Raw genomic sequence first — 12,169 nt, 5'->3', positions numbered from 1 at the left:
ATGCTAGGCGGGGTGTGTGTGCCTATGCAAATGAGATTAGCCCCTGAAGTTCTTTTCCACAACTTGCCACACCTCACCACCAGATGTCAGGGTGGAGCTCATCCTGACTCTGCTTACATGTGAATACAACAAAAGCAGCATACATTTCACATACTGGTCTTACATGCAATCACGTATATTTACTAATATGAAAGTTTCACCTATTCCAGGCGTGTGTAGGCTGCAACATATGTTAAAAACCATGATAAACTACCTATATCATACACATTCACACCTACCTGCTGGCCCGTGCTCTTCCTGCTTTCCTAAAAGAGTGCTACCCAGTGTTGGACTTTATTCTCCCTGACCATTTCCCCAAGAGACAGGAAGCACTAGAGAGATGCACTGTGCAGTGTCCACCAGGACAGACCATGCACATACAAAGGTTTTCAGTGAGTGCTGAAACAGTGAAGCAAAAGATGCAGGAGAGGACTTCTCTGTTGTAGGAGAAGCTTCCTCCTCCCCACCCCCACTGGGGGAAAATTTGAAGCCATTTTGTGCCCTAATTAGGAGGGGTGTCAGAAAGTCTTGCACCCCTACCTCCTAATCATTCCACTAGTGGGTGTTGGGCTGGTGGAAGCAATAAACTCATGGTGCTCAGACTAATGCAAACTGGGAGGCCACCTTTCATGGAGAGTCCAGAATTTTGTGCACACAACCTTAATCAGTTCACAGGCTGCTTCAGGTTCATAATATGCAAGGAGTCAATTGAACCAAATGGGAGGCACAGCTGCTCAACACCCGTGCTGGGGGCAAAGGAAACCTTTATTTTAAGTACTAACTTCAGGTACCCAAATCTGAAGCTTTTGGGTTCCCTCCGCCTTTGAAGTGGCTCTATGAACACTTTCTATAATGGACAAGGCAGTAGCACTGTATGATTTCTGGAATGCAGGCTCTTGTAATACCCACAATCTGCCATATGAACCACCAACATAGTACACTTCTCTACAGAGCTGCCTCTGACATTAATTGTAACTGAGGCCTGGCCTACTCGAAAAAATTACATCAGCTTAACTATGTTGGTCAGGGGTGTGGAAAATCCATGCACCTGAGCAGAGTAGTTAAGCGGACCTAAATCCCCCTGTAAACAGCACTAGGTCAATGGAAGACTCCTTTAATTGACAAAGGCCACATCTACACTACAAAATTATGCTGACCTAACTTGCATCAGCATACAGCTACCGTGGTTATTAAGTCATGTGCGTGCACACACTTGGCTTCTTGCGCATCCTCATCGGAAGTGCTTGTATCGATTCTATTGTCAGTTTGGGGCACTGTGGGACAGCCAGTAACAATCTACACAAGCAATACAGTGCCTACACAGACACTGCATCGACCTAATTACATCACCTGTGACTCTACACCCCTCAGGGAGGTGATGTTACTTAATCAGAGTAGGGAGGCGCTTACGTCAGCGGGAGTCAAATTTAAGTGAAGACACTTCCACAGTGAGTTCCACACAAAGCAGCTTGCATTGACATAACTCCATAGTGTAAAACAGTGTATTTTTATAACACTTAATATGATAGGGCCCAAATAACTGATTGTGGCAAATCCAAGTTCAAATTCTCTGTCATCAAACAGGAAGTCATGGTAGGGGAGGGAGTTTCATGTAGCCTTAAATTGCCTATTTCAACATTGTGGTGCTAGCAGTGTGTCTTCTACCAAATCTCCAGTAGGGGAGGATGGGCCCATAGATTAAATATGGGCCCCAAGTAGTGGGTTTCAATGAAGTCGCACAAATGAGGGTCATTCTTGTCAGTTGCCAGCTTGTGCAGATCAAGGAGTGACTGGTTCACATTCTTTTCCAGGTGCAAGGCACACTCCATTGCTGTCAACCCATTCTCCCAATCATCACGATCTGGTTTCTTGATGTCCTGCAAAAAGATGCGACCGCCCCTCTGGTTCTGCAGCTTCATGAGTTTTTCAGCATGCTCACACTCCTTGTGGGACTGGTGCAGGAAATACCTGGCAAAGTTCTTTAGAGCCACATCATCCCGGTCAAAATAGAAAGACATGCTGAGGTACACGTAGGAGGCGTAGAGCTCCAGGTTGATCTAGTTTCATCTAGTTTCTGCTTGTTCTGTGACCCACCCATTCCCCAGCTTTCATGACAAATGCTCTGGGCTCAGTCCCCTAGCACTCTGGCAAACAGAATTCCCATCTTCCTCAAAGAGGAAGAAGAAGAGAGACCTGCAGAGGACAGGCCTACACTTCACGCCATTCCTAGAAAGGGTTTCCAAGTTACAAAGAAGGGAAATAAATCCCCTAGGTGGGACCTAGGGATGAAATTGAAGTTAATATGGAAGGAGCAATGGGATAAAATTGAAGATCATTTAGGACAGTTCTGAAGTTACACTGAATATCACCTGCTTCCTAGACTTAGCAATCAGAAACCAAGGTTTACAAGGTACTTAAAGAAGAAAAGGAGTATTTGTGGCACCTTAGAAACTAACCAATTTATTTGAGCATAAGCTTTCGTGAGCTACAGCTCACTTCATCAGATGCATACTGTGGAAAATACAGAAGATGTTTTTATACACACAGACCATGAAAAAAATGGGTGTTTATCACTACAAAAGGTTTTCTCTCCCCCTAAACCCACTCTCCTGTTGGTAATAGCTTATCTAAAGTGATCACTCACCTTAAGGTAAGCTATTACCAACAGGAGAGTGGGTTTGGGGGGGGTGGGGTGGGGAGAAAACCTGGATTTGTGCTGGAAATGGCCCACCTTGATTATCATACACATATTGTAAGGTGAGTGATCACTTTAGATAAGCTATTACCAGCAGGAGAGTGGGGTGGGGGGAGAGAAAACCTTTTGTAGTGATAAACACCCATTTTTTTCATGGTCTGTGTGTATAAAAACATCTTCTGTATTTTCCACAGTATGCATCCGATGAAGTGAGCTGTAGCTCACGAAAGCTTATGCTCAAATAAATTGGTTAGTCTCTAAGGTGCCACAAGTACTCCTTTTCTTTTTGCGAATACAGACTAGGCTGTTACTCTGAAAAAGGTACTTAAAGGTTCACTCAGTGAAGCTATTTCACTGTTAAACACATGCATTTGCATTTGGAGAACCGAACTTGTTTCCTTTTATCTTCAAATACGAATGGACATTCATAGAAGTTGCAGAAACAGTCTGACCCTCATTGGCAGAGCCTCTGCAGAAACTGGAAATGCTCCAGTTCATTCTCAAAATTGACAACTTGTACATTTAGCAAAAATAAACTAAAAGCCAGATAGGACTTTGACATAAAATCACTAACAAAACACAAAGTGAATTTTTGGAAAAGAACTAGTGTGTAAATAGATTAAGAACGTACAAAAGTGTACCATGATTATTTTAACCAATCTGACTTTTACAATGGCATCTCTCTCATATCTGCTGTGTCACTGCTTGGGTAACAGTATACCAGACATGCTGAAAACTGCTATGTAACAGCCTAGTTTCTCAGAAGCTGCATTTCTATTCCTGTTGCAATATGAATGTGATTTATTGTTTTAGCAGAATCTGGTTATATTTTTAAAAGAAAGTCAGCATGACTTAGTGTAAGAAGAATGTAACAAACACTTGCTGGTTGATAAAAACTATGTGCAAAAGTGATTAGGACCTTACCTTCTCATGGGTGACATTTGCAGACAGAGTAGATTTTATTGTAGCTCAGATTGTAGGTAGGAGCAGCTGCAAGGATAACTACCGTAGCTAGCCAATTTTTAAGATACCCTCCCCGATGAATACCTTACTCAGTAAATACATTATAAAATTATAAATTTGTCAATCCAATCTGAATCTCAGTTGTTTTGCTTCTTGTCAAACATTTTATCCAAGCACTATTTTATTATTACCACCATTGTTAGCCAATGTTTCTATTGAAGTGTCTCTAACGTACGTCTTGCAATCTCAGATTGAAAAATCTTAGAAAAGAAGAGCAGGTTATTTTAATTATGAAAGTAACTGGTACATCTACTCTTGACCAGTATTGAGTCCAGAAGTAGAAGAAAATGGGAACGTTGATCTAATAATCCATTGCTTCGATGAAATTCTAGTTATTGAGGTTCAATCAGCCCATCTCCAGGGGCTGTCCAAAATCTCAGGATGTCTTCTGCAGAGACATGGATGCAACGTGTCTTCTAACTCAACACTTCTTTTCTCAATATGAGTTCTAAACATCCAAGGTTGTCCTTTGCAATACATATTAATCATTTTTTCTTCTCTAATGACTATAACATTTCAATATACAATGTTTTTTAATCTACTTTTTTTAGCCATCTCTCCTACAACCCTTTCAATTCTCCTGGCAGTGAATATTCTATCACTATTATCACTGTCAGATATCAAAAGGTAAGTGCTTTATAACTGATTATGAAACAGTAAATCAAAGTTGTTAGTGTGTTTTCTTGCTAACCTATTACAGAACTATATCTACTTTGAGTTTCAAAACTAAATATATGAAATGGCCACTGCCAGCCAACAAGGGGGATATATTATCATTTGTTTAGTACTTAAACAATGAGCTTGGTCCTGTATAAAAACACAAAACCTGCCCCAAAAAGAGTTTACATTCCAGAAGGCTATCAAAGAAAGGACACACTGGGAAATACAGACTGGGGAGCAGAGGAAGGAAAGAGGAGATGAAAGTTGGTCTTATGGTTTAAGTACTGTACTAGGATTCAGAAGTGCCTTTCCCAGCTCTGCCACAGACTTCCTGTTGGACCTTGGGCAAGTTACTTATTGTACCATGTTTCAGTTCCCCATATCTGAAATTGGGACCATAATAATTCTTATTTTGCCAGTTGAGACTATAATCTGTTCAGAGCAGGGATCATCTCTTATTAATGTGTACATACAGCACCTAGCACACCAGATTTCAGCCTCAGTTGTTGTGTCTATATACTAATGGAATACAAATAGCAATAACCCCAGAACTATTGTGTAAACTCACTTCTTGTGGACTTCACAGAAGTGTGTTTTTATGAGGGATTTAAATGAGGAGAGGACAGTGACTCAGTGAAGTAGGACAGGGATTTCATTTCAAATAGTCAAACACAGGAGCAGCAGAATGAGGGTACTGAGCCTGATGCAGTGTGCAAGGTAGACCCTATAGGGGGTCCAGTCTAAGGCTAAGGATTCAGACTTGACTACAGGGTTGTCTGACATCAGCTAGAGAGGTATTTCCTCCTAAGAACAGAAGAATGGCTATCCTAGGTCAGTCCAATGACCCATCTAGCCCAGTCTCCTGTCTTCCGACAGTGGTCAGTGCCAGGTGCTTCAGAGGGAATGAACAGAACAGGCAATCACAGAGATCCATCCTCTATCGTCTACTCCTGGCTTCTGGCAGTCAGAGGCTAGGGACACCCAGAGCATGGGGTTGCATCCCTGACCATCCTATAATGTCTCATAGCAAAGGGAGAAATACAAAAAGGGTCAAGGGTGAGAAAGAGAAATATAAACAATTTGCTTTATAGCTAGCTACAGGCCTGCTTTATTTTACCCACATAAGCAGCTTGTAAACAATCAATATCGTCTGACAGCTCCCCACAAAACTTCATGTCTGCATCCTACACCTGAAACTACGACAATGCCCAGCTTACAGCATGACCAGCAAAGGGCATCTCTTAAAACAATTTTTATAGTTATAAACTGGTAGCAGGATTAGAGGAGCCTGGGCTTGTGCTCTTGGTTGGAGACTTCCCCAACAGAACGTTAACACTTCTATTAGTACAGACTAATGCTATAGAGCCTCTCTTTCTAAAGTGTGTCCGCTGTCACAGGACTCTGCATTGTGGGGCTGGGAAGTCTATTACACAGAGATTTCTAAAAGGATGGTTGCAGCTCCTCCAGCTGAAATATGTCTTTGTCCAAGTAAAACATGACATTTTAAAATGGTAGCTATTTTAAATACAGACTGAATATACTTGGTGTCTATGAGGCAATAGTTTGAATTGCTGCACCTTTGCTTTTAAAAAGTCAGGCATTTCGGTGTCTGCATTCTGCTTCACAAACGAGGCTGTTTAAAAAAAAATTAACAGTGAAAGTGCTACAGTTCAAACTATGCTGCATTCTATAGCATTTACCCCTACTTCAGAGCCCAGTCCTGGGGGTGGGGGTGGGGGTGGGATAGGGCGTGTTGAATGCCTCCTGAACAGAAGGTGCTCATCACAATTCCAGGAGACATGTAGCATTTCTATAGGAACAGGCCCTAAAACATTAGCAGAGTCAGATTCATAAGACTCATCCTCAATTTTCTAAAGACCCATATTACTTTTGGGATGCTGTGATTATGCCATGAACTGGCAAAAAGTAGTTTACAAATGTAAAGTACCTTTAATCTCAAGATCTCTACGAGAACATCACATCACATCTATATTCATTCACTCGGCCACTGAAATGCAGCCACTTGTAGGGTGGCAGATGGACCACACATTGTGGGAGAAGGAGAAGAAAATTTGGCGAAAGATGTCAGGGCAAATCTTTTATCTGACATGTGCCTTGAGAACTTCAGCGTCCATGCAGATCAGAGCAAGCTCATTCTTTTAAGTGTCTTGTCTGAGAGCCCCAGACATAGTAAACTGAAGAGTACTTAATTTTTTGACCTAGAAGAATAAAGAGCTGAGTCAGCCTTGCTGGGATTCAAACTTCCCAGGAGTCAAAGAATTTCAAACCCAGTAGTTAGATCATTATACAGGGCAGGAAAAAAAGGTACCGTTTCTGCACGATCAGAGTCTTTCCTTTTCCCAGAGGCTTAATGGCAATCCATGCCCACAATCCACAGCTTTTCCTAAGCCTTTTTAGCAACAAGCCAAAATTTTATCCAGGTAGACAAGGCTCTATCAGCACCTGACATCTTCCTGTGTGTCCAATACACCAGAAGGGATGTTGTTATTTATTCAATTTTCAAAATTAAGAATACAATTCCAGTTAAATAAATTTACAAGAGACCCACACAGAGATTTGGTTAAATAGGTAAACAAATACCCTCTCCTTTATTTTAAATGAGAATTTAACTCGTTACATATAATAAAATTGAAAACCCTATAAAAAAAGGGCTGATGAATTAACACAAGCAATGATCTGACCCTAGCTGAAGAGAAATTCCAAGTGTTCTCTCAGTGCCTGTCTCTCTAGATATGCAGCAGATTTAGCCATCCTTCAGGAATGCTGAAGACCAGCCCACACCTCTGCCCTATACATTAACTTCTCTGGTCACTCAGTAACAGACTTAAAGGTGGCAATTCTGCAATAGAAAAGCTTCAAAAACAGACTCCAACCAGAAACTGCTGAGCTTGAATTAATATGCAAACTAGATACCATTAATTTGGGTTTGAATAGAGACTGGGAGTGGCTGGGTCATTACACATATTGAATCTATTCCCCCATGTTAAGTATCCTCACACCTTCTTGTCAACTGCCTAAATGGGCCATCTTGATTATCACTACAAAAGTTTTTTTCTCCTGCTGATAGTAGCTCATTTTAATTAGCCTCTTATAGTTGGTATGGCTACTTCCACCTTCTCATGTTCTCTGTATGTATATCTCTTCTTACTATATGTTCCATTCTATGCATCCGATGAAGTGAGCTGTAGCCCACAAAAGCTTATGCTCAAATAAATTTGTTAGTCTCTAAGGTGCCACAAGTACTCCTGTTCTTTTTTGATTAAGAGCATGTGTGCCTGTTTAATAAGGGAGGTGGCTGCCTGTACTGGCTCTCCTGGAAAGGGGAAAAGCATCCTAATGTCTCTGTCATTAAATATGTCCATTTAGAAGTGTATGAACATAGACCTTTATATAAGGGTGAAACTCCCCTCACTGGACCTCAGCCTCTCTATTCTGCTCTTCAGCTGAGAGGAGAATTCTGCCCTTAAAAGATTTTTCTCAAATCCCCAGAGATAATTAGTTTTAGGATGAACCCTTACAGTCCACTTTCCATCCATGTATTATTAAACATATATTTTATCCTGAAACATGATATTCTAAATAAATGGCTAATATCAATGTCTCGTTAGTGTACACTCACCTCAGTATAACACATGAGGCATACAGCACAATGTAATATCAGTGTCTACTGTAGAAGGGAAGCAGTGGATTACCAGTATCAATCCTGTATGAATTCATATTGAGCAAGGATTTTCTTAAATACAGGGGCCTGAATACCAACACTATTGACCATCTGCAGCTCCCAATGAAGTCAATGGCACTCAGAACCTAGAAAATTCAGGCCTCAAAGCCTGTCAGTTTTTACATAGCTCAGTAATTAATTTTATATTAGGGGTGAATAAATAAAGAGACATTGGGAGGGATTTTCAAAAGTGCCTATGTGACTTAGGAGCACAAATCTCAGTGACTTTAATAGAACTTGTGCTCATAAGATACTTATGCACTTTTGAAATGACCACCAATTTTGATTTCAGCTTTGGGTTCTGCTGTTGAACGTAACATTTGCCCAATTCACTGCCAACCTCCTTTTCTAGTTTATACTCTAGGGATGGGCTCCTGGGCCAATCAGGAGATGACAGCCCGCTGCAAAAATAAAAATAAAAATAAAAATAAAAATCCAGGGCTGGGAGCTTTGGAGCACACGTGTCTTCCATGTTGATTCTGCAGTGGGGGGCGGGGAAGTCTGTTCTACATGTGAGGCATGATAATTGCATTACAACTTGCTGACCCAAACATCTGACTAGTGTCAATCTTGTGTGCATTGATGCTGGAGTTGGTCTGTCAGACTGTATGACTGCTGGGTTGGGAGGAGCCAGATTTTGTTTGACCTCCTGCACTCAGCTCCATGTTGCATAGCAATTGTTAAAATTAATGTTCTATAACAACATTCTTACCAAGATAAAGCTTGAGAAGTAAGTAAATCTGCAAGTGCTTTAGATGGTATCTCCGTTTCTCACCACCCCTCACTGTACAAGCATGCACACAAAACTCTAGCATTAATACAGGAGAGTCTCCCCCCACCACCACTCTATGTGCAGATATAGGCAGGATTTTTCATTTCCAGAACAGTCCAAATTCAGGCACTTAAACAGATTCTATTAAGAATCTCTCTGATTACAAACATTATTTGTTTCAGGAATTATGAACAAAAGGATACAATGGAAACAAAATTGAAAGCACCCTGTAGGTTTGCTGCTTTTGATCCCTGCTGGAAACAGGTTTTATTGTTCTGATCATGTCATTATACCTTAACAACAACCAGAATTGTGCTGTTATTTCTATTTAGTTTCTACAGCAAAAGAGGCCAAGATTGTTGGGAAGGAAAATTTCTATTTCTTTAGTACCACTCTCACCAACTGGTGCCCCCTCCCTCATCTCTCTCTCTCACACACACACACACACACACACACCCCTACCCCTGCCCCCCCCACACCCTCTAGGGCATACATTAAATAAACAGTAAAACCTCACTAATTAAGATATTCAGCTGGATCTGAGATCAGCACTGGCTGTGTTGTTCCAAGAAGCCAGCATTGTCATACAATATCGTATGTCAGTGGGTGTTTCCAAAGCAAACAGTGTGTGTGGGGGGGGGTGGTGGAGGGGAGGGAGAAGAGGGGGAAATAGAGAAAAAAGCTTTGAAAAATGTAATTTTCAAATTATTAGAAAAATCCTAAAATCATTTGCACTGTACATCATCCATTCCTTTACAATTTCACAGGACTTGGTTTCCCTAAACTATTTTCTATCATTCATCGGAAAGTCTAGTCCTGACAAATTCTAGTGACAGTGCAAATCATTATATACAAAGTCTGAAGAATACATCTTATAATGTACTAATAATGTCATGTATTTCATCCAATCTTAAGATGTTTTCTCTCTCTACCAACCTTTAATTACATCCATGCTGATGACGCATGTTAAGGCATGAATTGATCCCCAAAAGTTGTTAGCAAAAATGCATTATTCACCAGAATTTCCATAATTCAGCCACCAGCCAGACATCCTCCCTCTTCCTCTTGCTAACTCATACCTTCTGAGTGTGCATACTGAACACCCAGTGATTCGAGATTACTCCTTTTACACCTAAAACCACCACAATTCATTTTAACAATCACAGTAAGTAAAGCAATATCACTATGATAATTATCTACCTTTTTGTGTTTTGCAGTTTAACACAAAAGATATGCTCAGACCCCACTGGAAACACAGTGTATATGATGCAGTGCAGACTGTCTAATTAAAATCTAGGAGCTCCATTTCAGCTAGTGCCAGATGAGACCATCATGCCTGTCCTTATGAAAAGCACTCAGATCTGATTAAATGTACTGGTTTTATGCTTCATATTTAATGCTTTTTGGTCCTTTATATCTGATGAACATCACTAAAAGATTAGTGGTTGCTATTCCTTCCTGCTATACTTTTGAAATACAAACTAAAGCTGAGCAACGCAGAGCCAGAGACCACTCCCTAATTCCCAGTGGACATATTATATTGATCAATTAAACTGACATGGGTCTGGTCTTTTCTTTGCTTCTAATCATCTAAACATTCAAAAAAACAAAAACAAAGAATTAACATTGTTCTATCCAAGCCAGTCAGATTAACTTGGAAGTTAAGTAAAATCAACGTGGCTGCCGGAAGCAAGACCATGGTATAAAATAGAAGCCATTAGACATTATAAAGAGTTTCTAAATTTTGCAGGTATTGTGTTATAATTCAGTTGATGGTGTCCTAAAATGTATATATATTTTCCCCATACCCGCAGAGGGAGCACTTACAATTTTTCATACTCTGTTTTATTCATGTAATGAAAAGATCAGCAACACTGGAAAAGCCTAAATCTTTGGCTACTTTGGCTACTAAATCTTTTACTGCAATTGCAGCAGAGGAGACTTGTTTTTATATCTAATAAAGAGTATATCTTAGATCCACTAAATACATATTATGGTTTATTAACAAAAAGAGACGGAAAGGAAAGAATTCAGTGATACAGCTGGAAGCTTTCGGTCTTTCAAAATAAATACTTGAAAACAAGGGATAAGAGAATTCAAAAAATGGTGTCTCATTGCTTTGTTTTTAAAATACCAACTGCATAGTATAGAACAGAACCACTTTTCAAAGCAATACAGTGCCAATTGCTTATTCTGCATTGTGTAGCATTTTGTGTACTACCATATTATTGAAAACCCAGTGAAATTAAATAATATTCATACTGCACACCACAGAAGAGTTCATAAGTTAAGAGAAGAGTGCTACAGAAAATATTAATCCTTCAATATAAGAAGGAGGGAAAGGATTATTCTACCTTTGTGACACTATAATTGCGAACAGCTATATGTTCTATTTCAGAGAAAAATCATAGTGTTATAACAATAATTCAGATATGAAATTCAGATATATTCTGTAGTGGTCCTCAGGATATCACACACAAATACAGCAAGGATCATTATCAATATTTCTAGCTGGCTGAGCCTCCTGTAGGCCTTTGTCTTAGCCTAACTGTCTGAAAAAGATATTTAGGCATGCAACATCTTTCTTCAAAACCCATTTTCACGAGGCAAATCCCACACATTCTAGTTTTAGAAGAGACTTGTACAAAATCAGGAAAGCAGTGGTGCAATTAAAAACAAGCCTACATTTAGTACTTACCATCTCCTGTTCAAACCATCCTCTTTTGATGTTTACGGCACATCTGTGGGATGCAATACTAGGAGGTGCCTTGTGTGACCTGCTGCATGATGCTGTGACATCAGTTCAGATGATGCAGCTCATTATGGGAAAGACTGCTGTTGCCATGGCAACTGAGATGTGATAGGAATCCTTACTGCATTTCCAGGGGAGCCTGAGACAATAAGGAAGCCCTTTAAAGAAACAGACAAAATGCAAAAGGACTCTTAAAGTGCCATGCCATAAAGGTCATAGTGTCCATGTAACAGTACATGTTTTCTCATTGAGTTCAAATTTAGACAGAAAGAAATTATTCCCCCACTATGGTAACAAATATAGACACATGGAGTTTACAATTATTTCCATATAGGGCACTTTAAATTTAACTATAAATTCATTAATGACAAACAATTTAATAAACTAATATTGTGTTTAATACACAAAGATGCTTGTTTTAGAAGATTTTCTGCCATTTTAATATTAAGCTGTTGTAACATGAGCACTTTAAGGAATAAAAGGTGC

The 12,169-nt window shown here is 39.9% G+C and overlaps 1 protein-coding gene and 1 pseudogene across 4 annotated transcripts in view; both read right to left on the bottom strand.

Annotated features, from left to right (window-relative positions):
* The window catches only part of AKAP6 (A-kinase anchoring protein 6), a 393,441-nt gene extending 381,671 nt beyond the window's left edge, over window positions 1–11,770 (bottom strand). For 3 of the 4 annotated variants that reach the window (XM_074955832.1, XM_074955831.1, XM_074955834.1), the window contains exon 1: window positions 11,630–11,770. The gene's annotated coding sequence lies outside the window, so the exon portion shown is untranslated. Of the gene's footprint in view, window positions 1–9,867; window positions 10,129–11,629 lie in introns of those variants that run through there. The other variant, XM_074955833.1, reaches the window with a different exon arrangement.
* On the bottom strand, window positions 1,701–5,592 carry LOC141989771 (ferritin heavy chain pseudogene; annotated as a pseudogene).
* Window positions 11,771–12,169: the final 399 nt, after the last annotated feature.

Source organism: Natator depressus, chromosome 6, assembly GCF_965152275.1.
Source record: "Natator depressus isolate rNatDep1 chromosome 6, rNatDep2.hap1, whole genome shotgun sequence".
NCBI lineage: Eukaryota > Metazoa > Chordata > Testudines > Cheloniidae > Natator > Natator depressus.
The sequence above is the reverse complement of the archived record's forward strand: the minus strand, read 5'-3'. Positions and strand labels throughout refer to the sequence as shown.